Source organism: Macaca mulatta, chromosome 10, assembly GCF_049350105.2.
Source record: "Macaca mulatta isolate MMU2019108-1 chromosome 10, T2T-MMU8v2.0, whole genome shotgun sequence".
NCBI classification, from domain to species: domain Eukaryota; kingdom Metazoa; phylum Chordata; class Mammalia; order Primates; family Cercopithecidae; genus Macaca; species Macaca mulatta.
This window is the reverse complement of record NC_133415.1, coordinates 105695600-105722991: the sequence shown is the minus strand read 5'-3', so window position 1 is coordinate 105722991 and position 27392 is coordinate 105695600.

The following is a 27392-nucleotide window of genomic DNA, read 5'->3' as shown; positions in this document are numbered from 1 at the left end:
CCTGTAACAGGAAACTTACGCCTGCCTGACGTTTTCACCATTAGAGTCATTCTTTCTAGACACAGTATTTCTTAAAAGGCTTCTCTCAGATGTAGAATTATAAAACTTCTGGGTGTAAAGGACCCTTAGAGGTCATTAATCCATTCATGAACTGGTATGCAAATCCATTATTTAGTATCTCTTCTAAAATGTTGCCCAGCTTTGGTATGAATGCCACAATAGGGGACTTATTGCCTCAAAAAAGAAGCAACTTATTTCATGTTGAGTGGGCTCTAATTATATAAATGGTGTCCTCCTGGTAAACTAAAATCTACTGTCCTGTAGTTTTCATTGTTTGATTGTAGTTTATTTCATTCATTCAAACAAGTGTTTATTATGAATCATTTCGGGCAATATCGACATAGTGGCATTCCAGGTAAGCAAAGTTCTTTCTCTCATGGAGCTTACATTCAGTGAGGAAGACAGCCAACACACAACTAAACTCATAGATAAGCAAGATTGCTTCAGATAAGGTGAAATGATCATGACCAGAGAGAGTGGGGTGGGGCTACTTTAGACATAGGGTGTTATGGGTTAAATTGTGCCCCCACCAACAAAAAAATATGTTGAAGCTTAACCCCCAGTACCTGTGAGTGTGGCCTTATTTGGAAATAAGGACTTTGTAGATGTAATGAAGATAAAATGATGTTATTAGGATAGATCCTAATCAAACATGACCAGTGTCCTTACAAGAAGAGACGGGCTGTGTGTGATGGCTCACGCTTGTAATTCCAACACTTCTGAGGCCTAGGTGGCCCAACTGCTTGAGATCAGAAGTTTGAGACCAGCTTGGCCAGCATGGTGAAACCCTGTCTCTACAAAAGATATAGGAGGACAAGGCGGGCAGATCATCTGAGGTCAGAAGTTTGAGACCAGCTTGGCCACCATGACGAAATCCCGTCTTTACTGAAAATGCAAAAAAATAATAATAATAATTAGCTGAGCATGGTGGCCGGTGCCTGTAATCCCAGCTACTCATAAGGCTGAGGCAAGAGAATCATTTGAACCTAGGAAATGGAGGTTGCAGTGAGCCGAGATTGTGCCACTGCACTCCAGCCTGGGTGACAGAGTGAGACTCTATCTCAAAAAAAGAAAAAAATAGCCAGGTGTGTCGGCATGTGCCTGTGGTCCCAGCTACTCAGGAGGCTGAGGTGAGAGGATCACCTGAGCTTGAGCTTGGAAGGTAGAAGTTGCAGTGAGCCGAGATCACACCACTGCACTCCAGCCTGGGAGACAAAGTGAGACCCTGTCTCAAAAAAAATAATGAGAGAGAGATAGAGAGAGAAGAGACTATGCATAGAGGGAAGATAATACGAAGAGACACAGAGAAAATGCTATATGATGATGGAAGCAAAGATTGGAGCGAGTATCTCCAAGTCAAGGAAGGCCCAGGATTGACGGCAACACCAGAAGCTAAAGGAAAGGCATGAAGCAGGAACTCCTTTAGAGTCTTCAGAGGGAGCGTGGCCCTGCCAGCACCTTGATTGTGGACTTCTAGATCCCGGAACAGGGAGACAGGAAATTTCTGTTGTCCTAAGTCATCTAGTTTGTGGTACTTTGTTACAGCATGCCAAGGAAACTAATCCAGAGGATCAGGCATGTCCTGACCTAGAGATGACTCTTAGAGCTGACGCACCAGTTTTAATCAGAAAGAAGATTCTTCCAAGCACAGCAACCCGGAAGAGCCAAAGCCCTGAAGTTAGGATGTGCCTGGAATGTCCCAGGGACAGAAAGGGGGCCAAAGGAGGAAGACCTTTGAACAAAGAGGGAAGTGGTAGGAAATGAGAAGGAAGCTGGAGTGAGATAATCTGGCAGCAGAGGCTCCCAATCTGCCCTATGCAACAAAATTCAGATGCCCAGGTCCCCATCCCAGGGACTGGTACATGATGGTTCCAGCCATAGATGTAATCACTGTTGGGGTGATTCTAATATTCAGCCAATTTCAAGAATCCCAGATGTAGAACTTAATAGATCTGATAAAGTAGTTTTGGATTGTATTCTTTAGACAACGGGAAGCCATCGAGTACTTTAGTTTGTTTGGAAGGTGTAACTTCTTTGCAGTCTGATGACCTTCAAATATTTGAAAGCAACCCCTGTGTGTTGCTCCCATCCCCAGTGCCTCCCTTGCCCCTGTCTTCTCTTCTTCAAGCCAGGTCCTTGTATGCAATTTTATTTAATAAATATTTATTGCAGACCTGGCAGGAAGTCATGAAAGTGGAACACCTCAATGTGCTTTAACATGATAGCACACATTTGTCTGTTAATCAGCTAGTTCAGAAGTTCCCAACCTTTGTTCTGTCCCAGGAAGCTGACATCCTATTCCACCCTTCTTCCACGTGAGAGGCAAAGTTGAACACTGTCCCTTCCCATAGAAAAACTTCTGTTCTACTTTCCCACCAGTCAAAAATCAATGAGTTAACTACTACCTAGAAAAGACCTAAAAGCTCAGGAAAATTTGAGGCGGGGAAGAGAAAAGATTCCAGGATTCATCCAGGAAAATGCCTTTAGTTTATCTTACTTGCTAGACCTGTTGTGGCAAGGTGTCCTTGTTCTGTGAGCAGAGGCAAGGGGTCTTAAGCAGTGATACCATTTCCAGGGGTGGTTACTGCTAAGGTAAATGGATGTGGCAGTCATTGCCAACAGACTTCCTCATCTTCCTCAGGCTGAAAAGAGAATAGACTAGGTAACGTCATTCATGCAGTGACACGGAAATTTCTGCCCAGAGGACCCTTGCTTTTAGCTCTAAGGTATTGTTGGAAACCTCTTCTTAAAGGAAATGCATTAGACAATATTCTGACTGTGTGATTGTTTATGCTTTTTGTTTTCCAGAGATTGGCAAAAACCCCTGATGAACACAGAAGGTTGACAAGTCACCAGGCAACACATACCAAAAGATCAGAACAACAAATGGCAAAGTTCTGGCTACCTATCTGTCTTCTTACCCATTATTATAGAGACCTCTATATTCTAATCCTCTCTCATTGTCCAGGTCCATGAAAAAACTCATTCTAGAAGGGGTAATGGTATTCATATTTATTAAAGGAGCCCATACTATCTTACTAGAGCCATACCAGTATGGTATGGCTCAGCCACCTGTTTATAACCTGGATTGGTTCTGATTGACTGATGCCTGATGTTAAACATTTTGAATATCACTCCTTTATCTCAGGGCTCATAGGGAACCATAATACAGCCATGGCATAGCAGCTCTGAGACGCATCTGTGAAGGATAATTATTGTACTATCTCTGTTGTGCTTTCAATAGCAGCTGTCACGGTTACAACCTTGCTCTGATCCACTAGAGTGGACTCTTGGAAATTTCTTTATGCAATGACTTTTGCCCCATCCCTACTCCAAACAAATTGATTTGTCAAGGGGTAAGAACTGGTCAGAGTCTCTTCTCCAGGAACTAGGATTAGGCCAAGGAGATGGTCAGTTTCACTGTTTATGCTTTTCCCTGTCACTCTCTGTCTCCGTCTCTTATTCTCACTGTTTCTCTCTCTCTCTCTCTCTCTCTCTCTCTCTCTCTCTCCAATGGAAAAACTTGAGGATCATCAGCAACTCTATTGTATGATTTAAAACTTGGGAAACTGAACAAGGCAACCTGCAGTAAGGAAATAAAAAGTCAGAGACTGTTAAGTTACATATAATTTACTTCAAATTCCTTTGAAACAGGTGAAATCACCAATATTTGACCAGTTAAAAATTATGATTAATAAAATGGGCACAAATTCTATTTCTAGCTGTGCTATTTGGAATTTATAAAGTTATTGTTCTTTTCAATTTTCTCTGAGAATTGATTTGTTTTTATTATTGTTTATTTTTCTCACAGAAGTAAACAATTTCTGTGTGTTTCATCAAATAAATTGTGAATCCTTTTGATATGAATGTCTTCAGGGAGATGGAATACCTAAGGCAGGTAGAAACATCTGGGGAAAGGCATTTTTTGCTAAAGGACTGCTCTGTGTGTTGGTTGAGAATTTTTGATCTGAGTATCTAAACCTCAAAAGTGGGCCTAGATGGAGTCTCATCCTCACTTTAAATGATCAATTAGAAGCCCTGGTAAAAGCTAACCCTCAGCAAACCTAAGAATCTCTGTCAAGGCAGCCTCTCAGAACCTGGATACAATAGAGAAGGTAAGACATTAGATGGTGGGTACCACACCAATGGATACGAGATCAAACACTGAGATGGCTGGAGCAACACTTAATGCTTAAGCCTCAAAATAGCAGAGACACATTTTTGGAGGAGATTATACAACCTGTGGGGAAAAAAATGGATACCGGCTGGCAATCAAAAGAGATTTGGACAATGGCTGGAAGTTGAGGGAGCTTCCGGGCATGTTAGGAAGCCATCATTATGATCAAAGAATGTTCTGATACCTTCATGGTGGTGTACAGAAGGTATAATGCAACACTCCTTTTTGGAGCCATATGCAAAAATAATAGCAGAATCATCTCGTCATGAAATTGTTCCAAGCGTGACTTGTAAGAGGTTTTGTAACTACATGCAGCTTTGGCGGATTCTTGGTCACCTCACTGTCATTAGAAATATGCTGCTAGAGGAGAGGTCAGCAAACTACAGCCTCTGGGCCAATTCTAGCCCACCACCTTCTTTTTTGCACAGTTCACAAGCTAAGAATTTTTAAATATTTGAAATAGTTTAAAAAATCAAAAGGTTTATATTTTTTGACATGTGAACATTCTATAAAATTCCAATTTCTGTCCAAAAAATGTATTGAAACAGACGAATGCTGATTCATATATGTATTGTCAATGGCTGTGCTGGTGTTAAGATTGTCAATGGCTGTGCTGGTGTTAAGACAGAGTTGAGTAGTTATAACAGAGACCGTATGGTCTTCAAAGCCTAAGACATTTACTATCTGGCTCTTTACAGAAAAAGTGTGCCACTCCCTGCATTAGACTATCATTCCCTTGGCTTCCAGAAGACTCTTCACGCAAAATGTCGTTGGGGTAACTAAAAGGAGAGAGGTAGGTCTTAGTCAAACTTCAAAAAGGGGCTATTCCTGTTTTGTGCCGGCTTGTTAATAAGTATCAAAATTTGGCCTGAGACTTGTTTTCTTTGAAACCTGGTTGTGAATTGTTGAAGCAGACAAATAATTGACCCCTTTCTCTAAACTGCTGGGAGTCAATGATATTGGCCAAAAGAAACTAGTAGTTGTGTAAAGCCCAATTTGCATAGATCATTTTGCTGCAGATGCCCCGAGAGAGGTAGATATTAGAACTGGAACAAAAATCTCATTGGCAATTTAGTCCCTGGTTTCAGATTTCTTCTAAGACTCATTTGCTTTACTTCTCTTTGCATGCCCTAAAACACTGAATATCTTTAAAATAAATCCCCTTGTTTTACATAAGCCACATCCAGCAGATATTTATCACCATGAAACCAAATAGAGTCCTTATTTATACACTCCTCATGATCAACAGAAGGGGATATAGACACAGGAGTTGCAGTCATTCATTTTATGGAGCCATAAGATCTTCTTGAATTATTTAGGTAACTGTCCACCAGCAGTTATAGCATAGTACCTCTCACACTTAACCCAGAAATCTTAGTTATTAAGGTGACGCTTTATAATCTTTGCATTGGGGAACAACACAGCAAAAATACTGATACTTTTTAGGTAAGATAGGGAAGTGTGTAGTGTGTTGATGGGTGATAAGTAACCTGCACCAAAGCTCTTTTTAAGAGAGGACAAGATATCGCAAACCTAAGACAGCCCAAAATGCCTCATCTATTATTCATGGATAGTTCCAAAGATTCAGCAGGTGATCAAACAGACATTCCAAAGACGTAAATAGGGTCAGTGCAAATACCTTGTAAGAACTAGGGCTTCACTTTGTCTGCTGTGCTTCATTCTTTTTGTAGAATTTGCCTTCCTTACTGGGAAAAGCTATTCCCCAAAGTCGCCATCGCTGACATTTCCCACCATTCTCACTGCTAGGTGACAATACCAGCCTCTGTTTGAAAGATGTGCAGGGAAGACAGCAAGAGTATGCTTTTTGCAATGACAGATCAATAAACACCTTCATGCAAGATCAATAAACACCTTCATGCAAGCATGTCCCAGTTAGTGGATAAATGAGCCCCTGTTTTAATTACTAAACAAGAATTGGCAAGAGTCAATAGATAGGCACTTTATAAAACAAAAAGTATTTCTAATACTAAATTGACTTGGTTGTAACTTTCTTCTGACTTAATCGTCTTCATCATACCATTTAATCAACAAATGAGAACCAAAACAGTCTGCTAACCAATAGACATGACAGCTTTTAGGGTCACTGCCATGGAAAGAACATTCGTTAATTTTCCATAAAGATGTCCTTTTGCTATTTTGTACTGACTTCCAACATTGCTCATCTTTTGACGAAGTCCATGGTTCCTCTTGGTAGGAGCACCTATGAGCCCAGGGAACTCTTTTTCCAGCCTTTTCTAGTGGTGGGAGCACATTGGTTTCAAAAGGCTGTGCTACATACAGCACTCACTTTTCCTGCACTAATACTAATAAATCCAGGAAAGAGTGCTTCATGAAATGGATGGACCTAGGTCTGCTTCAGTATAATAGGGCTTTTATGCTGACATGCTCCATTAGGGACCACCACACACAGCTTCCTCAATAAACAAGCTTACTGCTCTAGTAATAGAGTCATTTATGGAGAGAAGTCAGCCAAAAGACCAGAACTTACGAGGGGTTCTCAGAGAGGAATCACACAGAGTTCGGTTAAAAGATAATCTCGTAGGTTCAAATCAAAAGACCATCTTTCAGCTGAAAACCTGATTCCCCTGGCTGGGAACCCTGGTTCCTCTGGTCCGATTACCATACGTTTTCTTTGTGGTCCAGAGAGAACAGCTTATTCGTACTGTCCTAAATAAGGAAAGGAAATTTAGTGACTCTAAAGCCAATTAAAGCTCTTTCTGAATATTAGAGTTTCTCTTTTTCCAAAACGCAAGAATTTCTGATCAAACAAGAACTCTCCCACTTTTAATTAGCCCCTTGTGTTCTGAGAAGAAAAGCAAGGGAACAAAGTCACCATTATAGGGATTTTAAATGGTTTAGCTCTACTGATAATAGAAGGAAGATGTCACAAAGAAATGGGTGTTTCCTTTTCTCTGGTCCTGTATCTTCTGTGGTGGGAGTAACTATGTCTTATCTAGGACCAAACAAATTTGGGAGATACAGAAAGCGTGCTGGCAAGAGGTGGATAGAGATGAAAGCAAGAGCTTCTTGTAAGACATGATTGCCTGAGAAGGTCCCCAATGTGCTTGCTTTACTGCCCCCCACAATGTATCAGGTGGCCTAATAGAACTCAACGTATGCTATCATTGTGTGCACACACATGTGTATAGGATGTAGGATGTAAGATATGTACATATGTGGATGTAAGATATCTGTGTCTGTCTGTGTGAATATATGTGTGTGTGTGCACATCTCTGTGTATTTAGATATCTAAAGGAGGGTTTAAAGGCCTCTTCCTTTGGTAATTTTATCTTTTCCTCCTTTATTAAGATGTCACCAACATATAGTAAACTGAACAGAACTTTAGGTGTATAGCATAATGAATTTTTACATGTTTATGCCTGGGTAACCACTATGCAGGTTAAGACATAATACACTCTTAAGAGCTTAGATTTGAAGACAAGTTGTCATTTCATGAAGGTTCTTTCTTCTGCATCCCCAAAAGAGAGGGTAGTACTATAGCACCAACCAGCCTCCAACCACAGGGGATCCCTGTCCTTATGCCTTACAAAGTTGATACTGTTATAAATAGCCCTGGAGAGGTGAGGCATTCCTGCAGGGAGGAGTCTGAAGACACAAGCCTCGCCCCTTCCCAGCCTCCTCTGCAGCTAGCCCATGTGACTGCATTTCATCCAATGGAAGCCATGGGAGTAACAGCTGGGGCCTTCTAGGAAGGACCATCCCTCGTGGGAGATAAGTGTGGAAGTTCCACTTCCTCTTAAGACAGGCTTATGTAGATGGGTTTCTTGGAGCTGGAGCAGCTATCTATGAGGGAAGATGAGGCCAGTAGCCCCAGGAGAGCAGCAAGATGGAGGCTGAGTCCTGGAGGACGGGGTTGTATCTCCACACTAGAGGCCAACAAGCTTATGTTGTGAGCAGCCAGGTATTAAACATTTTAGGCTTTGTGGACCACCCATGGTTTCTATTGCTGCTGTTGCTTTAGCAACCTTTCTTAATTTGGGGGCTGTAGAAAAAAAAAAAGAGAGAGACAGAGGCTGCAGTGTAGATTTGATCTGCTGACCATAGTTTGCTGACCCCTACTCTAAACCAACCTAAAAACCATGTATCTGCAGAGATTTCATTAAGGATGATCATTTAAAACAAAAGCATAAGCAACTGTCTTTTAAGCCACTCTAAGTCAGATAGTCTGTTACTTGCAACTAAAATATTCCCCAATGATGTTGCAGTACATCTGCCTTCTCAGACGTGTTTCACATCTTAAGGAAAGTGGAATGATATTGAAGGAAGTATTTGAGATGCCAAGGGGAAATATCCTACAAGTGTAGTAGGACATTTTCTCAAAATGTAGTGTCTTCTGCTGCCTTGGAGGGACAGGATTGAATGGAGGGACACATGGATGTGGAGAGTAAGGACCAAGATCTAGAGGTGTAGAGCACTTTCAAATGCAAAGAGGAAAACAAAAAGATTCTAAAATTTCTTAAAAGCAGCGTCCAACTAGCAGCATTTTCCACCTGAACAATGTATATGGTTTACTGCCTGCATTTCTCCTCCCTTTCAGTGCCATAATTGATGGTTAGTTTCATGTGTCAACTTGGCTAGGCTGCAGTACCAGTTATTTAATCAAACACCAGTCTAGTGTTGCTCCGGAGGTATTTTGTAATGTGTTCAACATCTACGATCAGTTGACTTTAAGTAGAAGAGTTTATCTTTGATAATGTGGATGGGCCTTCTCCAAGGAGTGGAAAGTTCCCAAGAACAAAACTGAGGTTTCCTCAAGGAAAGAGAAATTCTGCCTGTCACTGTAGCACGAGCTCCTGCCTGGGAGTGTTAAGCCTGCTGCCGTATGGATTTTGGACTTGCCAGCCTTTGCAATGCTATATAGTCAATCCTCATTATTCATGGATTCCATATTTCTAATTCTACTTACTAAAAGTTATTTGTCACCCCGAAATCAATACTCACAGAGCTTTCACAGTCATTTGCAAACAGGCGCAGAGAGGCAAAAGATTTGAGTCACTTGATTCACATGTTCCAGGCTGAGACTGAAAAATAACACTGCTCTGCCTTCTTGTTTCAGTTCTTACACTGTTAACAGGAGTCCTTTTTGTGGTCTGTTCAGTGCCATATTTTTCATATTTTTGTGCTTTTTTTCATGATTTTGCTGTTTCAAATGGCCCCCTAAGGGTGGTGCTAAAAAGTGCTGTCTAGTATTGTAAGTACAAGAAGGCTGTGATGTGCCTTGCAGGGGAAATAGGTATGTCAGGTAAACTTGTTCAGGCATGAGTAATAGGGCTGTTGGTTGTAAGTTCAACGTTAATGAAACAGGAATATATCCTGAAGAAGGTGTCTTTGAACATAAACACACATCATACAAGATCATATATTCATCAGTTGGCAAAAATGTGACCAGAGGCTTACAGGAACCTAACTATGTATTTCTCCTAGGAACAATGTCACTGATTCAGTGTTTGTAGGTTGTGTGTGTGTGTGTGTGTGTATATATATATGTGTGTGTGTATATATATATATGTATGTATGATTGATGCACCAGCTCACCAAGTATGAGGTCCCTAAGGGCAGGTCAATCAGTTGTTCAATGATAAAGTCTGACTTGTTACCACAGCCCTCAATATTTGCTGTTATCTGAGCCCTGCAACCTGTGCAACCTCACCTTTTCTCTCTCTGACACAGCATTTGGCCTTAAGCCAAACTTGACCATGTGTGGTCTCTGAATGCACTGCGTCATTTTCCTTTTCCATGCTTTATGCAGCTGCTCTCTGCCTCTGCACTGCCAGACCTCTGCCCACCACTCCAGCCTCATTTCACTGACCCACATCAGCCCTTTCCCAGCTTTCCTTGACTTTCACCTCTGTCTCAGCATCCCTGGCTTCCTACAACCTTGCCCTTCTCAAGGCATATTTGCACACGTTGATTCCTTTTTCTGGAATGTTCTTTCATGCTCCCTTTGTTAGTTAAAACTTACACCTCTCCCATAACCCAAGCCACCTCCCCTTGCTTCCCTCACTATTGCCCATTGCATTGCATGCTTCCCTTCTATGGCAATTGTCAAAATTGTAATTTTTTATCAGTTTCAGTTACTTAATCAGTGCAGGGATGCTTAATAATTTTGTTCCATGGCTCCCTATGGCAATCCAGGAAGGCCAGAATAATGTTGTCGAATGCGTAATATAAAATACATAGGATTACAAAGAAACTTAGATTTCAATATAATTGGTTATCAAAATATTTTTAAAGAGTAGCACATTAATAACTGTGCTTCTTTATTATCATATTAAATAAGATCCAGTGGAAAATCTAATAACTACTGTAATTTTGAAGTGGTGATGAGCATGAATGATATTTTAAGGCATTTTCAGCAATTGTATTTGGATATAAGAATCTAGAACTTATATTGGTGAGCAAAGTCACAGATATTTCTAATTCTACTGGATTTGTTGCTTAAATTCACAATGGGAGGAAATGCTAAATATTACTTAAAGTTTTCTAAAAACAGGCCGGGCGCGGTGGCTCAAACCTGTAATCCCAGCACTTTGGGGGCCGAGGCAGTCAGATCACGAGGTCAGGAGATCCAGACCATCCTGGCTAACACAGTGAAATCCCATCTCTACTGAAAATATGAAAAAATTACCCAGGTGTGGTGGCGGGCGCCTGTAGTCCCAGCTACTCGGGAGGCTGAGGTAGGAGAATGGCGTGAACCCGGGAGGCAGAGCTTGCAGTGAGCGGAGATCACGCCACTGCACTCCAGCCTGGGCAACAGAGCAAAACTCTGTCTCAAAATAAATAAATAAATAAATAAAATAAAAACATCATTTGTTTTTTATCCAAGCTCACAGATTCCCCGTCTGTTGCTGAGTTCTGTGTACTCCAGATTAGAGAGTTCAGATTGATGTTTGAATTCCCCACTGTATCATAAGCTCAGAAGGGCAGAGCCACATCTAATTTTGGTTACTATTACATTCCCAATACTTAAAACATAATAAATAACCAGTAAACAGCTGTGGAAGGACAAAATGAAAGGAACAAAGGTACTCCATTGTCTGCTTGGCCGAGTGGATTTTTACTCACATGCTTTAAAACTTTAAAACTCAGGTCAGTTTTTATCTCCACAAGGTAGTCTTCCATGTTCATCCTCTATCACCCTTCTGGGTTGGCTGTCCCTCCTGCAAACACATTTTGTGGAATACTTCCTTCTGAAATAGTACTTTCTGAACAGTCAGTTTAATTAGTTGCCTCCTCACTCATACATTTTTGATTGGAAGACTCAAGAGAAAGGGATATGTTGTATTTCTCACTCTGAAACTCTCTGTATTTCTCTCTCCGTATTAGTGTTTGTTAATACAGGGAGCAGGACACAGTTTTGTGCTCAATGGAATTTTAAAAAATTGAGCTGAGTGTTATTTTCTGCTTTTTCACAGAGGTGCTATCTCTGCTGTGACTCTGATGTCACGTGGGACCCCTGGTTCCTCTTTGACCTATTCTTTTTGCCTTTCATTCTCTTCCAGCCCCTTCTTGGTAGGCCCATGGGTCAGTGTTCATGGAATTGCGCATTCGTGGTTTGGCTCTAAGACAAACCCCATCAGCATGGACAATGACACACATTTCATAAATCTTAAAATGTAACTCTCTTTTGATCAGTCACTGAGAAACAAGGGACACACACATGGCCTTTGGAATGTTTTTAAAAGAATCCAAAGGCAGCACATCCACATACATGTATCCCATCTAGCAAGAAAGAGCACAGATTCAGCAGCCCTAAGAGCTCTCAGCCTGAGTGCCTGGAGTAAGAAACATCATGGGAGCCTCTAACCGCTTGCACCTCTTGTCTTTGTTGGGTTTGCCAGAGGGATGGACAATAGATGACTGTGACTTACGTTTCTTCTGTGTGTTCATGGATTTATTTGACGTGTACCTTGTTGGAAGGTGGAGTGGGAGGAAGTGGAAGTTCTTTGGAATACACATGGAACCAAAGCAGTTGCTTTGAACGAAGGGTTGCTTGTATACGTGTTTCCCAATTGAAAACCACTCTGTTGTTACCACATCTGAGTATTAATTATTTAATTCAGGACTTACTATTTTATTGTTAAAACAACCTCTTTATGTCATACATTAAAAATATTTTTCTAGTAGTCATTAAAACAAGAATTTTCATGCACCACCCCAAAGGGTTTTGTATACTGTCAATACTAGCAAGGTTATGGACTATGGGTCAGGTTCTGTCTATGTTCCCCATTCTTTCAGCTAAGTCTGCTAATAATCTATTTTTTAAAATTACCACAGAATGTTTTATATGTACCCTACAAAGTAGGGGTTTGTTTTGTCCATATTAAACGTTTTATACATGACATCAAATCATTCATATCCATCTGCCCAGTGTGCTTTGGGTGCTCAACTTTATGTCTTGGAGATTTAGCTATATTGATAAATTCAAGCCTTGTTAACTCATTCTAACTGCTGTATGAATATGCCACTATTTGTTTATCTATTTTCCTATGGATAAGCATTTAGGTTTTTCTGATCTCTAGGTATTATAAGCAGAGCACATTCATTTTCACAGAGGCCTCCTTGGTTATACTTATGAGAATCTCACTAATGAATATACCCTAGAGTGGAACTTCTGGCTCCTGGAATTAGTACATGCATCTTAAGTGGCATCAGATACATTTCTAACATGCTTGCACCTTTTACATTCGTGGTAGCAACATAGAATTCCACGTCCTCTGACAATATTTGATATTATAAGGCTTCTACATTTTGTTAATTTTAGGAGTGTGTAATAGTAGACCATTGTCATTTTAAGTGGCATGTCTTTGATTGGCACCCTCTGTGAATTGTAGCTACCCTTAAGTGCCTTAGATGTGTTGAGGGCATTGTCATGATCAGTCTATCCAACAGTCTTGTAAGTATGACTGCCATATTTCACAAATTTGCTCTCAACCACACAACTAGAATTCAAACCTTCAAATACCTCCACTTAACTACCCTGTACTACAGCCACTCCCCTCTCTCCATTAACATGTAGGCAGCTGTATATTGCTAAAGAGTGAAACTTAGTATTTGCAGACATCAATTTCTACTTACAACTTTCTCTCATTATTCCATCTCATTAGCTAACTTATAAACCTAAGAGTGAGACCTGTCTTACCCCCAGTGCAAGGCACAGGTTTGTATGTGTAGTAGGTTTGTACATATTATGTGTTTTTTTTTTAAATAACAAAGAGAATAATGGTAATAATAAAAACCTTAGTGAGTTTCACATGGATTGTAAGGCTGTGTGACTTAAACACACACTCTCTCTTTACGGAATTCAGCTCCACACATTCTCCTGGAGTCTCCTTTGCATCTTGGGACATTCTTTCTCTTTCCTTTCTCTTCCCACTCCCTCCCTCCCTTTTTCTCCCTCTCTATCTTTCTTTCTCTCTCAATATCTCTGTCTCTCTGAGGGAACTCTAGTTTTTTGCTGTTTTACTTTTTGTTCTCTTTTGTTTCACCTTCAGGGATAACTTTACTTTGGATATGGCTGGTGAGAGGATGGGAGGAGTGATTTGAGAGTGTTTCTGATAGAGTCAAAGCAATAACCAGATAGAGTTCCTTGGGGGTGGATGATTTTGTCAACAGCATTGACTCATTTTTATTTTAAACTGGACACATCTGCTGAGGGAACTGGAGAGGGGGATGTCTCTTTATCATTCAAAACTACCCACAAGACTGTCTTGCATGGAGCGAGCTGGACTTCATTTAGAACTGTGTCCCAGTTGCCTGAACGAGGTCTAGGGAATCAGACTTTTCATAATACACCCCGGATTAGTCATTCGGTGAGCAGGTGAATATTTGCTTTTGCAACTGTGCCTCACTAAATAATCTCGATAGATATAAAAACAGTGAATTCAGCTGCTTCTGAATAGTATGGATATTTGAGCTTTTGTGCAGTACCAATCCCCAGCAATATTTTTTGTATTAAATACCATGAATCCACTTCACCTGTCAGCACTATTCAAAACACGCACTGCTGTATGAATAGAAAGGGTGTTCTGGGATCTTTCAGATGATTACTGTTGCTAGGAAAACCACTTCCTGATATCTTCGTGCTTGCTGTATGTGTCTCCCTTTGTGTACAGCTTACAGTGACAAGCAGATTCATAGCATGGTATTGGGGAGAAATTGGGAAAGTTGAGAAATGTTTAAAGAACACTGCTTAAAGTTAAAAAGGGGATGTCATCTAAAATAATAGTTAAGAGTTATGCCTGCTTTCATGTGGAGGATTATAGCTATCAGAAGGAGAGCAATGAGGCTGCATTTTTGTTATGATGGTGCAGACTTCAGGGCCATTCCAGCCATCATTTTCTGGAACCTCAGAACTAGGTGATGCTTTTTTGGTGCCTGAGGAAATGACCATCTTTTGCTCCTTGTGACTATCTTGCCAATTATTGTTTCTATAGTGTCAGGTCTGCTTAAAACTGCAATTCTACAAGACCGATGGGAGGGGATTGTGTGAACTCTCTTGAGGACATAGTTGGGAATGAAAGCAGAACCAGGTAAGACAGGCTCATGCATTCACTCAGAATAAGGCATCCTTCCCTACTGTGCTGCGGAGGTGAGACACGTATCTCTCATCCTGGAAACGTCCTGAAAGGATCAAAAGCCAGTGTGGCCTCAGCACCAGTGCCTAGCACAGAGGCTTCCACTACCATCACTTCTGTATGATGTCCTGCAGAAGTGATGGTAGTCACATTGCAGCAAGCCTGGTGCTGTGCAGGAGCCACACATCATCTCCGTAGAATTTCCACAACAGTTTTAGTTGTTGAGGAAACTGGGGCCGGGTATTTCACATCTCTGGACCTCTCCGTCCTCATCTGTAAGATGGGGATAATGTGTTTATCTACTTACTAAGGCTGATGTGAGGGCTTAATGGTGTAATGCATGCAAATAATTCATTATAGCACCTGGCACATATCAAGGATTTCAATGAGTGTTTCTTTGAAGACTCAGGAAAGAACTGACCTGCCCTAATATCCAGATTCCTTCACGTCATCCTCACTTGATCTTACATTGCGCAGCTCACTGGTTCCTCACAGTACTAAGTGCTAGATGTTCATTTGCCAATGTTTTCTTGAAATAGGCCAAAGACTCTTGCTGGCATGAATTACTGTTTTGTTTTTGTGTTTGTTTCACCAAAGATGTAATAATAATAGTAATAATGAAAATGATGAAACGAAGACTTATTTTTATAAACTTTTATTTTAGATTTGGGGTACATGTGAGGGTTCATTACTTAGATAAAATTGCATCATGGGGGTTTGTTGTACAGATTATTTCATCACTCAGATATTAAGCCCAATACCTAACAGTTATTTTTTCTGCTCCTCTTCCTTCTCTCACCCTCCAGCCTCAAGTAGACCCCAGTGTCTGTTATTTCCTTCTTTGTATTCATGAGTTCTCATAATTTAGTTCCCACTTATAAGTGAGCACAGGTGGTATTTGGTTTTCTGTTCCTGTGTTAGTTTTCCGAGGATAATGGTCTCTAGCTCCATCCATGTTCCTGCAAAAGACACTATCTCATTCTTTTTTATGGCTGTATAGTATTTCATGGTGTATATGTACCACATTTTCTTTTTCCTATCTGCCATTGATGGGCATTTAAGTTGATTCCATGTCTTTACTATTGTGAATAAACTAACACTTCTTCATCAATTTATATTAACCAAACTACTTTCAGATTGATTCTCTCATTTGAACCAACTCCCAGATACCATTGACCAAACAAGAGTAGGAAAGAGGAAACCGGGGCTCAAATAAATGTGAATGACTTGCTTTAAGCCCCCAGTGAAAATGGGATAGAGGTAGCACCTCCTTCTAGTTTTCTGACTTCCATTCCTTTACTTATTCCACTACATAATATTGTTAGAGAGGTCTCCAATTGGGAAGCAGGGATAGACACAAGAATGGTCAAGTATCATTGCAATCATCAAGACCCTTATTCTTGTCTGAGGGTCTGTCCTGAGTTTGTCACTAAGATTAATTTCATATCTTGACTCCAGGTAAGGTTTGGGATAAATCGTGTCTAAAATTACAACAGGAAACTGGGGTATTAGCAAGAGGTTTCAATTCAGGGGACTTTTAGTCTACATTTAAATCACCAGAGAATGTAGAGCACTCTCTTTCCAGGGCCACTGGGCACAGAGACAGATTGTGACATCATATCGAGTGTATGATTTTAGGTTGTCAAAAAATGTACTCTTTTTCTAAATATTGCTTCTCAGCCAGCCCCACTGCAGAGCCTGATATTTCCTCTTTTAAGAAATTGAGAGCAAGTACCTTTCACCTGGGACGGGGAAACTCATCAAATGCTGTCTGCTCTTGGGACCCGATCTTGAGTTACTTTATCAGATTAGCCTGATCGTCACCAGAACTCCATTCAAACAGAACACAGGACTGTTATATTTGGGTCAGTAAAGGACAAAGATCCGGTGTCTGGGCTGCAGGTGCTGTGGTATAGTTGTAAGCAAAGATGGAAAACAAAGCAGGAGATGAAGCATTCATAGAAATAAACTTCTTTCTATTTTGCCTGGGGTAAGAGTTGACTCTACTCCTTGCATCCAAAATAATAGTGTATAAAGCACTTGAGAACAGCCTTGGATGGCACGTGTGAGATGCACTTACTTCATTAATGCTGCATTTGGAGTATTCGCCTGATGATTGCTGGGAAAATCAAGACAAATGTATTCCAAGCTTCTAGTCCCTCCCCACATACACAGATGTACAACTCAGGGCTTCTCATCCAGAGACTCTGCCCGTTGCTGCCGCCATCCTGGCACTGAAGATAAACTCTGCATGGCGCGTGATGGATGTGTCTGTTTGGGGGTGGGGATGGGTACACAGAAGCAGCGGCAGCTCCTGGGCAGGGGTGGGGCTGTGATCGATGGCATCCAGTTTATCTCATGGCTTCTGTTGAACCAGACTGTCTGGGTAAATCCTCCCCCAAAGTTAATTTGCAGTAAAGAGAACAAGCGGTCCCGTCACATTCTGACATGGTTTGTTTGTATTTACAACTAACATTTTTTGAGGGCTTCCTGTATCCCAGGCACTATGCTAGGCATTTTCTGTACGTTATCGCTGATTTGGAAACTGACTTTTTTCACAACATTTATTAGGATTTAAATGCTTTAAACAAACGTTCATGGTTTGTCGTTACTCTGCCACATAAACGTAGATATTTAATTTTTAAAATATTGAAATTACTAAAATGCAACTTTATAATTCTACTCCCTGGAACTTTCCCTAAGGGGATAATCAAACAACTGTGAAGTAACAATAGGTACAGGATGAATTTTGCAGCAAAGGTTGTAACATAGAAAATAAAAAAAATCTATATGCTCATCAACTGGGAATGTGTGTATACTTGTATGCATATGCAGTATATGTGTAGATGTGAGTAGGTGTCTGTGTATGTGTTTATATACACATATGCATACGTGCACACATACAAGCACATATGCATATGTATACATACACACTTGCAAATGTATAAATGTATATGTATATGTTATATAGGAGAAATATCTGAGTTGCTCAAGAGAAATTTTAAATGAAAAGAACAGACTTGTTAAAATATTATTTCCATATCCTTATAGTACACATTAATAGAAAGGCTGAGAAGGATATAGATGAGTTGCTCAAAGTTATTTTTTCCAGACGGGCTAGAGAAGGCAATTTATAGGTGAAGATGTTCTCTTTCTACTTCATTCACTTCTGTGTATTTTTAAAAATAATAAGCATGTATTGATTTTGTAATCAACTCCCTCAGTAAAGCTCTTTACACTCGAGGGGGAAGGGGATAAAAAGGCATACTGTATACAAGTTGCACTGCCGTAATATATCACCCATTTAATTACCACCAATAGTGATGAAATTAGCCAGTTTCACAGATATCGACACTTCTGGTCCTTAACTCATTTTACTTCCTTCGTTTGCCTGATTAACTATTTTCATTCAGGGCACTGAGCACATCAAAATGGTTATTTAAAATATAAAAGAAGTCTTGGAAATAAAAGGGCAAGTAACTCAGGTAAAATTAAGCACTTTGTGAGGTCAATATACTTATTTTTGCAGGCTAACAGTCTACAAAGAAGGCAGCAGCCCTTGGGTAAATACATAATCCATTTTGATGAAAACAGGTGTCAATAAAGAGCCTCTTCTAAATGGAGATGTGCAGGGTATCATTACCCTTCTTGCAATCTTTCCTTTCTTTAAACATCCAAAGACCTGTATGGCATCAGGGACCAGAAAGCCTCAGAAATGCTTCTATGAATACTCTGTGCAAAGCCCTCATTGAGCCAGCGTGGCATAGTGGGACTATGTGGATTAGGGCGTTTCAGTGCTGAAATCGATCCCAAGTCCACTAAATTCAAGTTTTAAAACACAAGGCAAATGCCTTCATCTCTCTACACCTCTGTTTCCTTATTTTTAGGATGAGAGCAGTACTCGTCATTCTTGCAACTATGAACGACACCGTGTTTCACATAATAGTCCATGAATAGTGTTGAGCACTTTAGTTGAATTCATACCAATTCAATAAACACTTATTAAGTAGTTATGTTGTACTATGGACTCTACCAGGCTCAGGGGGATGGAAGAGTAATAAAAATCCACCTCAGGCCTCAAGACCTTACCACATGGAAAGCAGTTATTTATTTTATTTATTTATTCATAGTTATTTGTTTTTCTGAGACATTCTACCACATCACAATCAGTTATGAGATTTGTTGCAAATAATGTGTTCATGCAACTAAAATGCTAAATAAATGTGTACATGGTTTTCAAGTTTTAGAGATGTGAGGGGTTTAAAGGTTATGCCTATGGTACTGCACTCTTCTTTTATCTCTAGCTCTGTCTTTTTCTTTTCTTCAGCTTTATTGAGGGAAATTTACACATAATACAATTAAACTGGTATACTTTCTTCAGTGGTGGAAATAGGCAAGGAGTTAGCGTTATCCCAGGGAAATGATCTAGAACCCGAGTCTTCCTTACCTAAGCTATACCCTTACTTGTTATAATGCACTTTTATAAATACCATGTTAAAAAGTACCTTCTTTATTCAGCTGCAAATTATCTTTTTCTGTGGGTGTTGGGGGAATGAGCATCAACATCAGCGTGTACCATCACAAATGTACACAATCCATCAGCAGTGTTGGGATAAGAAAGACGAGGATGCAATCCACTTATCTAATGGAGTGCTATACAGACAGACTTTACGAATATACTTCTTCTCTCTAGGAGCTTTCAAGATGGAGACAAATACAAAGATCTAATTTATTTGGTAGATCAGAGAATTAATTGCTATTATCTACTGCAAACACAGACGGGATGGGAGGGAGGGCCAGGGTGGCTGGTGGATTGCAAAGGGCAATTGGCTGCTATTGCTTTTCTTCTTTGCCTGGGGAGGTCCTCCTGGAAGAGGAGGGGCCTCAGGAACACTGTGACTGATTAAGGGAAAGGGCTTGCCAAGTCCCAGGTCATAGGGAATGCCAGGCCTGGGAGGGAGGAGGCCATTAGCTTTCCTGCTTTAATGTACCCTGTTACGGAGAGACGCTCTTAGCGATGACAGCTACTAAAGCAACGTTTTCTTTCTGTTCCATGAACCATTTTAATCAAACCACGGAGGACTCAGAAACATAAACACATGTGCATCTCCTTCTCTCTCTTTCCTACTTTATCTTTCTCCTTTTCCTGTAAGAGTGACTCATGGTGGACAATTACTCTCTGCCTCAGATCTGTCTAAGGGAGTGAGCCAATGTAAGAAAGATTAAAATGCAGAAAGAGGAGGATAACAATTAAATCAAAGAGCTGGAGCTTCTTTGGGCATCTGGTGGTGGGTGTGAGCAAGTGGCTACATGACAGTGCTTAGGGGCTGGTGGGGCCACATGTTATCATGAGGTGTGTCCCCTCAACCAGTTGCTCAGCCTTACAAACATATTTCCTGGGTAGTGTGAAAGTTACCAGTAGAAGCCGGATGCAGAGGAATAAAGCCAGCAGTTTAATTCATTCAGGCTCTCGATCGTTCTCAGAAGAAAATAGGTCTCTATTTTAAGGCGCTAGAGAGGATTCCCAAACCAAGTGTGAAAGAAATGTTATTTTCCAAGAAGAAATTAATTTTTATAGCAAGTTTTTATGCTGTTGGCTGGAAGGAACAATTCTCATCAAGTCATGCTTCTTCAGTCAATTCGCAGTTAGGTGTCTAAGTTCTGGGGCGTTTGTAGAGCAAACTCGTGGGGATGGAGAGGAATGTAGTCTAGACCTATGCAGTCTAAGATGTTAGCTACTAGCTACATGTGGCCATTTAAATAAATCAAAATTCACTCAAATTAAAAATCCAATTCCTTCGTGGCACTAGCCACACTTCAAGTGTCCCATGGGCACATATGGTGAGTGGCTGTGAACATATAGAATATTTCTACCATCAACAAAAGTTATATCTCTCAGAGCTGGTCTACACTATCGTCATTTGCACCTTAAGAATTTTCTGACATGTTTCCATTCTCAGTTTTACAGCTAAGGAAACTGAAACCCAGAGAGCTTCCGTAACTTGTTGATCGTAATTCAGATTCTAGGTAGCAGAACTGGAGCTCAGACCTCTTTTGGGGGATCCTAAACAATACTTTTGCTGCTCCCTTCTGGTCCACATCACAAGTCTGGAGAATCTAAAACTAGCTGGGCAATGAGAAAATCCAGCTCTTCATCTGTTATTCCCAGTAAATCAGTTATGACATAAACTTTATGCACTCTTGTTGAGGTTTTCAAATATTCACGTGTCCAGAATTTTGAAACACAAAAATGCGTATTCTCCACATTTTTGCTATTTTGACTTTTCTCTAAGGATCAACGGACCCCTGGCTTAGTTTGAATGAAGATGAAAAGGCACGTCCAAGAATACAATGGACATCAATTAATATAACCAAATATTATTCGGCCTCAGTAGGTTTAGCTGTAGAGGTCTAGATAGATGAACTTTTGATCAGAGATGACCTAATTGCCTCCAATGAATTCAATCCTTCCAATATAGATAATGGACCATCTCCAAGTCTCAGTGACTTTGTTTATAAAGTTTATGGTCACACAAAGTCCTCCGAAGGTTGGACAGCTCTGCAGAGCATGCCATGACTGGGTGATCCAAGTTGCTCCTTCCCTGTGACTGGCAGCTAAGTCCATGGCCCTTATCCTTGGCTGTCAGAGAAAACGTGGAAGATTACATGGGGCTCTGCATTCCTCAGTCCAGAAGTGACATATGTTACATCCCTCAAAGAGCCCTAGTCATATCACCAGCCTTACTGCAAACAAACTGGAAAAGGAGAGGAGGCTACAGACTATTGGCTGGGCTTCTCATTTTGTCGCACTGGTAATTTAAAATGATTGACAGCAGCAAAAATAGCAATATGTTATTGAGCACTCGACTCTTACTGAACACTTGGTGTGCAATATCTCATTTAATCTTCACAACAGCCCTGTGAGGCAAGTACTACTATTATCTCTCTCTTAAAGCTTCACACAGTGGAACTTAGATGGGTTAAGAGCTATAACTAAGGTCAAACAAAAAACAGAGAGAGAGCAGAACCAGAGCTTAAACTCGGGTCTGACATCAAAGCCCACAATCTTAACTTCTGTGCAGTACTCCCTCCCTCCATCCACCACTATATGTATTTGAGAAATTTTAGGGAAAGCTGAAGATGTCAGAAGCTTAGGGTTGGTTAAACATTATTATTTTTTTTTAAACTGAAAGTAAAGTTGCACTCTAAAATAGTGCTGTTCGATAGAACTTTTTGTAAAGGTGGAGATGTTACAGTGTCTGTGTGATCCAATCTGATAGCCACTGGCCACATGTAGATAATGAGTACTTGAAATGTGGCCAGTATGATTAGGTACTAATTTTTAAATTTTATTTAATTTTCATTAAATTTAAATGGCCACATGTGGCTAGTGGCTACCATATTGGACAGTGTCATTTTAGAGACTACATAGTAGTGACTCTAACTTTCATCCTGAATTAGTCTATTCTCACGCTGCTAATAAAGACATATCCGAGACTGGGTAATTTATAAAGTAAAGGTTTAATATACTCACAGTTCCACATGGCTGGGGAGGTCTCACAATCATGGCAGAAGATGAAGGAAGAGCAAAGGGACGTCTTACATGGTGACAGGCAAGAGAGCGTGTGTAGGGGAACTCACCTTTATAAAAATCATCAACTCTCATGAGACTTATTTGCTATCACAAGAACAGCGTGGGAAAGATCTGCTCCCATAATTTAATTACCTCCCACCAGGTCCCTCTCACAACATGTGGAAATTATGGGAGCTACTATTCAAGATGAGATTTGGGTGGGGACAGCCAAACCATATCACATTCCCAATTATATTATAGAAAACATAGGCAATAATGTTGACCAACTATACAAAAAAAAGTGACCATTGGAAGGCAAGGTTGGATCAAGGAGAGTACAATGTATCAAATTAACCTCATTCTCTTGGTAAGAGTGACCAGCCTGGCAGAGTAAGGAGCTGTTACGTTTCTAAACATTTGATGTCCTCTTAGCATTGTAAAGATTTTTGTTTTGTTTTTTGTTTTTTGAGAAGACGTCTCACTCTGTCACCCAGGCTGGAGTGCCATGGCATGATCTCGGCTCACTGCAACCTCAGCCTCCTGGGTTCAAGCAATTCTCCTGTCTCAGCCTCCCAAGTAGCTGGAATTATAGGCGTCTGCCACCATGCCCAGCTAATGTATATATTTTAGTAGAGATGAGGTTTCACCATGTTGGCCAGGCTGGTCTCGAACTCTTGACCTCAGGTGATCCACCCGCCTCAGCCTCCAAAAGCGCTGGGATTACAGGTGTGAGCCATCATGCCTGCCCAAGATTTTAAGATTCTTATTAACAAAATTGAGAAGTAAGAACTTTATTATAATACAGGTAAAGTGTATTTATCAAGCTTCTTCTAAAGTTAGCACTCTTCTTCCCACCAGCCTCAATGTCTGTCTTAGTAACGTTGCCTCTTGCTCTGTTCTGGATAGACATAGGTCATTGTAGCAAACTACAAGGACTCAAGGCATGTTTTGCCAAATTTGGAAGTAGCTTAATCTAACCAATGCAGGTGGATAGTCAGAAGTCGCACAGTTTGAAATAGAAAGTTACAATAAGGTCAAATGTCAAATATCTCAGTATATTCCAGCTTGAAAGCTTTCATTCAAACTGTGAAGAAAAACAATGAGGAAGGTAAAATAATAAAGTGTTAATATTCAAAGTCAACTCAAGTCACTATTCAAAGCTCAAAATTTTATTTTTGTGAGAAGTGTTGGTGCATAGCTTGGAAACAACAGACACTTTGGGAACAGAGATCTGGATTTGAATCCCACCTCTACTGTATACTAGATATTTGACCTGATGGATGACACACTACTTTTCTGAACATCAATGTCCTCAACTGTGAAATGGATTTAGAACACTTATCTCACAGAGTTGTATTTACTAAGCTAATGTCTATAGCTTTCCCTGTACACGTGCTACATAGGAAACATTTTAAAATAGTAGCCATTTTTATTGGGATTCATAGTATTTCCATGAATCAGTTCATATCATGCATTTCCTCATAAGCCTTTCTTGACTACCTTTAGCTCAACTCCCACAAACTTATCTTATCCAGGGAAGAAGAAACAGCTGAGGAAACGGGATCTCAAAATACATAAAAGTTCCCAAAATATTAGTATCTGGAAAATTAGTCAAAATCTTGGGGAAGGCCTTGGATGTCCATTGGAATCAGAGGTTCTAAAACAATTTATGGGGCAAGAAAGGATTTCTCTCACATTTGGGTTAAAATTATTTCTTTAAAAAGCACTTTGATGTAAACATTTGCAAATTTCCTGCTGCTTTTCAGAAATCTGGCTACTGAGTCAATAAGGTGAAAGTGCAGATACTAAGTTTGCTGACTTGTTATTAGGCACATCTGAGTTCATGTCCCAGTTCTTCCACTTACGAAGTGGAAGCTTGGATCATTTGCCTGACAGCTTCATCATTCAGTTTCCTCATCTGTAAAACTTGACTTTCAGAGAAAAAACTATCTCTAATGGGAAAAATATATATATATATTTTAAGGACCAGCAGTGGAAGATGGGCCTCAGGAGGCTTTGCAGAGTGGCCATGACCAAAGTCAAAAATGAGGCAACGTATGCTCCACCCAAGAGAGAAAAGGGAATTGGAGGCTGCCAGGATGATGGAGAAGGGAAAGAATGGAGAACTCATTTGTATTTATGTTTTCATAAGGCCCTCGCAGACTGGGTCTTGGTCAGCCTCAGTTAAGTTGTTTCAGCTTGCCAAGCCTGATATCATTTTTCCTGACTAGACTTTCACCCAACAGCAGCAGGTGACTGATAGCAAAGACCAGTTTACTGAGTTGGTTAGTAATTGCAAAATATGTGTGTTACTTCTTGATTCAGGGGGCCTCACTGGATTATTCTTCAATTATGATTCCACCTTGATGTCAGTGAAGGACCTGGGAAACATACACATCCACAGAACATATTTCAGGTCCTCACCCGTTTCAGCTCTTGGCTCAAATGCCTCCTCCTCTGAGAGGCCTTCACCAACCACAAAATAGAATCCTCTACCTCACACCACTTCTTTATTCACAGCACTTAGCATTTCCTGATAGTTTATAACATATTAATGTGTTTGTCTGTATGACTCTTTACAACGTAAAGGTAAAAGTCCAAAATTCATAGGAACAGGGACTTTGTTTAGTTTTCAGCGTACCCAGTGGTGTGCTGGTACATTTAAGAACCAACTCTCTAGAAAAGAGAGGAAAAAAGCCATGATTGGTTTCCATGGTGTAAAGACTTCAACTATGCCAAATTTCAAGCCACCAATATGAGGTCACAAGATGCAGGCTTGGAAAGAGATGCGGAAATTCACCCTTGCAAGATGGTGTAAGCCAGCTTTAGAATACTGCCAGCTTCTAGGACAGTGCCTTCCTTACAGGAAGAACCCGGCAAATATTTATGAATGGCTGAATGTGGAGCAGTTCAGAAGCATGCGGCAGTCGAAAAGCGGATGCCAGCCTCAGGGAAATTGACACCTACTACTCAATGAGTAGAATTTTATGTATTTTCTTGGTCACTCATCAATGCTCCTAACCCCAAAACTGCCTGTGCAAGATCTCAAAATCCAACATTGAGTGGGAAGAGGCTTTAACCGTTTCACTCTGAAAGTGGTGTGTATGTATTTTAAGCAATTCATTTATTTTTCTGAAAAAGGTAATTTAATTGCACTGAGATAGATAATTTAATTAATAATATTGTAATTTATCTATGTGTAAATACTCCTTCTTCAAAAAAAGAGTGAAGTTCTTTTAGGTCAGAGACCATGATGTACTAATTTTAAGAAATCTCTTTTAGCTTAGGCAGAGCACATGGCAGATAAAAGTTGTTCAGTAAATATTTATAGATTATTATTTAATACTAATTCATTGCAGACCTTTCTGGCTTATTAAGAATATGGATTTTCAGTGAGCAATTCTACTAGCCTGGTCAAAAGGACCTTAAGATTCTATTTAAGCATCAGTTTCCCTGTTTTTTGCCATTCTCCCTACAAGATTGAGATTCAGTAACAAGTCACGTTGTGTATTACTCGGAAGAAGTTTCTTCCGAGGCTGTAAAAAAATTTACTTTTCTTTTCTTGTTTTCTCGGCAGCAGAGTGGAGGGGGAGGGGGATGTCAAGTCCCCTATTTTCCATACTGATTTTTTAAAAGGAAAATGAAGATCTAGTTTAAAGTGCTTTCACCAAACAGGAACAGAATGAAATGGAGAAACTTAATGGATCTCTTTCTGTGAATAAAATGACAGATAAAATATCTATTTTGCTCACATATTTTTCATTCACAGACAGTTCATTTCAGTAAATATCTTACCACCTGCACTTGTCTATTTTCCAAGGTTTTTGGGAAATTTCCAATAAGTTCTGTTGGACTCTATAGTTGGTATTTATGAGGCTGTGCTTAAAGGGAAATTGCATCAAGGATATCATCAGCTCAATTTTTTCTGTGTTTTTCTTGAACATGAAGTTGGCAAGCTCTCAAAACCCTTATCAGGTCATAACTCAAAGATACATGTGGCCTCCACAGCTGGGTTAATATTTACAAAGCACTCTGCCCCCAGCCTTTTTCTAATGTGTCTCTGTCCCATGGTTCCTGCCTTTTTGGAGACTGTTAATACTGAAGATTAGAAGAAGCCAAGTCTACACTAGCAGAAAATGCCTACTGTGGACTCCTTCAGGAACATTCCTGCAAAACAGGCTCTGTTGGTCTCTTCCAGTGAGTTGGGAGATTTCTGAATGCCCTAAACCAGCATTTCTCACCCTCAGCATTGCTGACATTTTGGGCTAAATCATTCTCTGTGATGGGGCCATCCTGAGCAGTTGCAAGATAGTTAACAGCATGCCTGACCTCCAGGCTCTGGATTCCAGCAGCAACCTCCACACAGTTATGACAACCACAAATGTCTTCAGACACTGCCGAATATTTCCTGGGGGCGAAGGAGCAAAATCACCCCAGTTAATGACCCCTGCCCAGGCTTCTCACCCTGATGCACGTAGTAAGTACACAGTGAAGGATTTTCACAAGGCAACTTTAAGAATTGCCTTGTATTTTGGGGGTTCAGAAATACTGATTACTTATCCGTCCCCATCACACACTAAGGGGCAACAGTACCTGTGCTTTCTTAAAGTCCACTTTTCGCTGGTGTGAAGTTTTTAATAACAAAGCATGGGATTAAGACGGCCAGAAATGTTCTTGAACAAAATGATGAAGGAAGTATCATGACCTCAGTGTCCCTGCGTGATGGAGGAATCCACTATCAGTTCAGAATTTTTCTGCAAATCATATTTTCTCTTTAGAGAAATAAGACTAGAAAGCACCATAGCAAGAGTGGGGCCCAAATGACGTGGGTAAAACCCTGGATCCTCTACTGATTTATTCCTTTGACAAAGAGTTCCTATATGTTGGCTGACTGAATGAGTGACAGCTATGTGCTGGGTTCTCTGCTAAAGCTGGAAATGTAATAATGAGCAAAAATATTTGG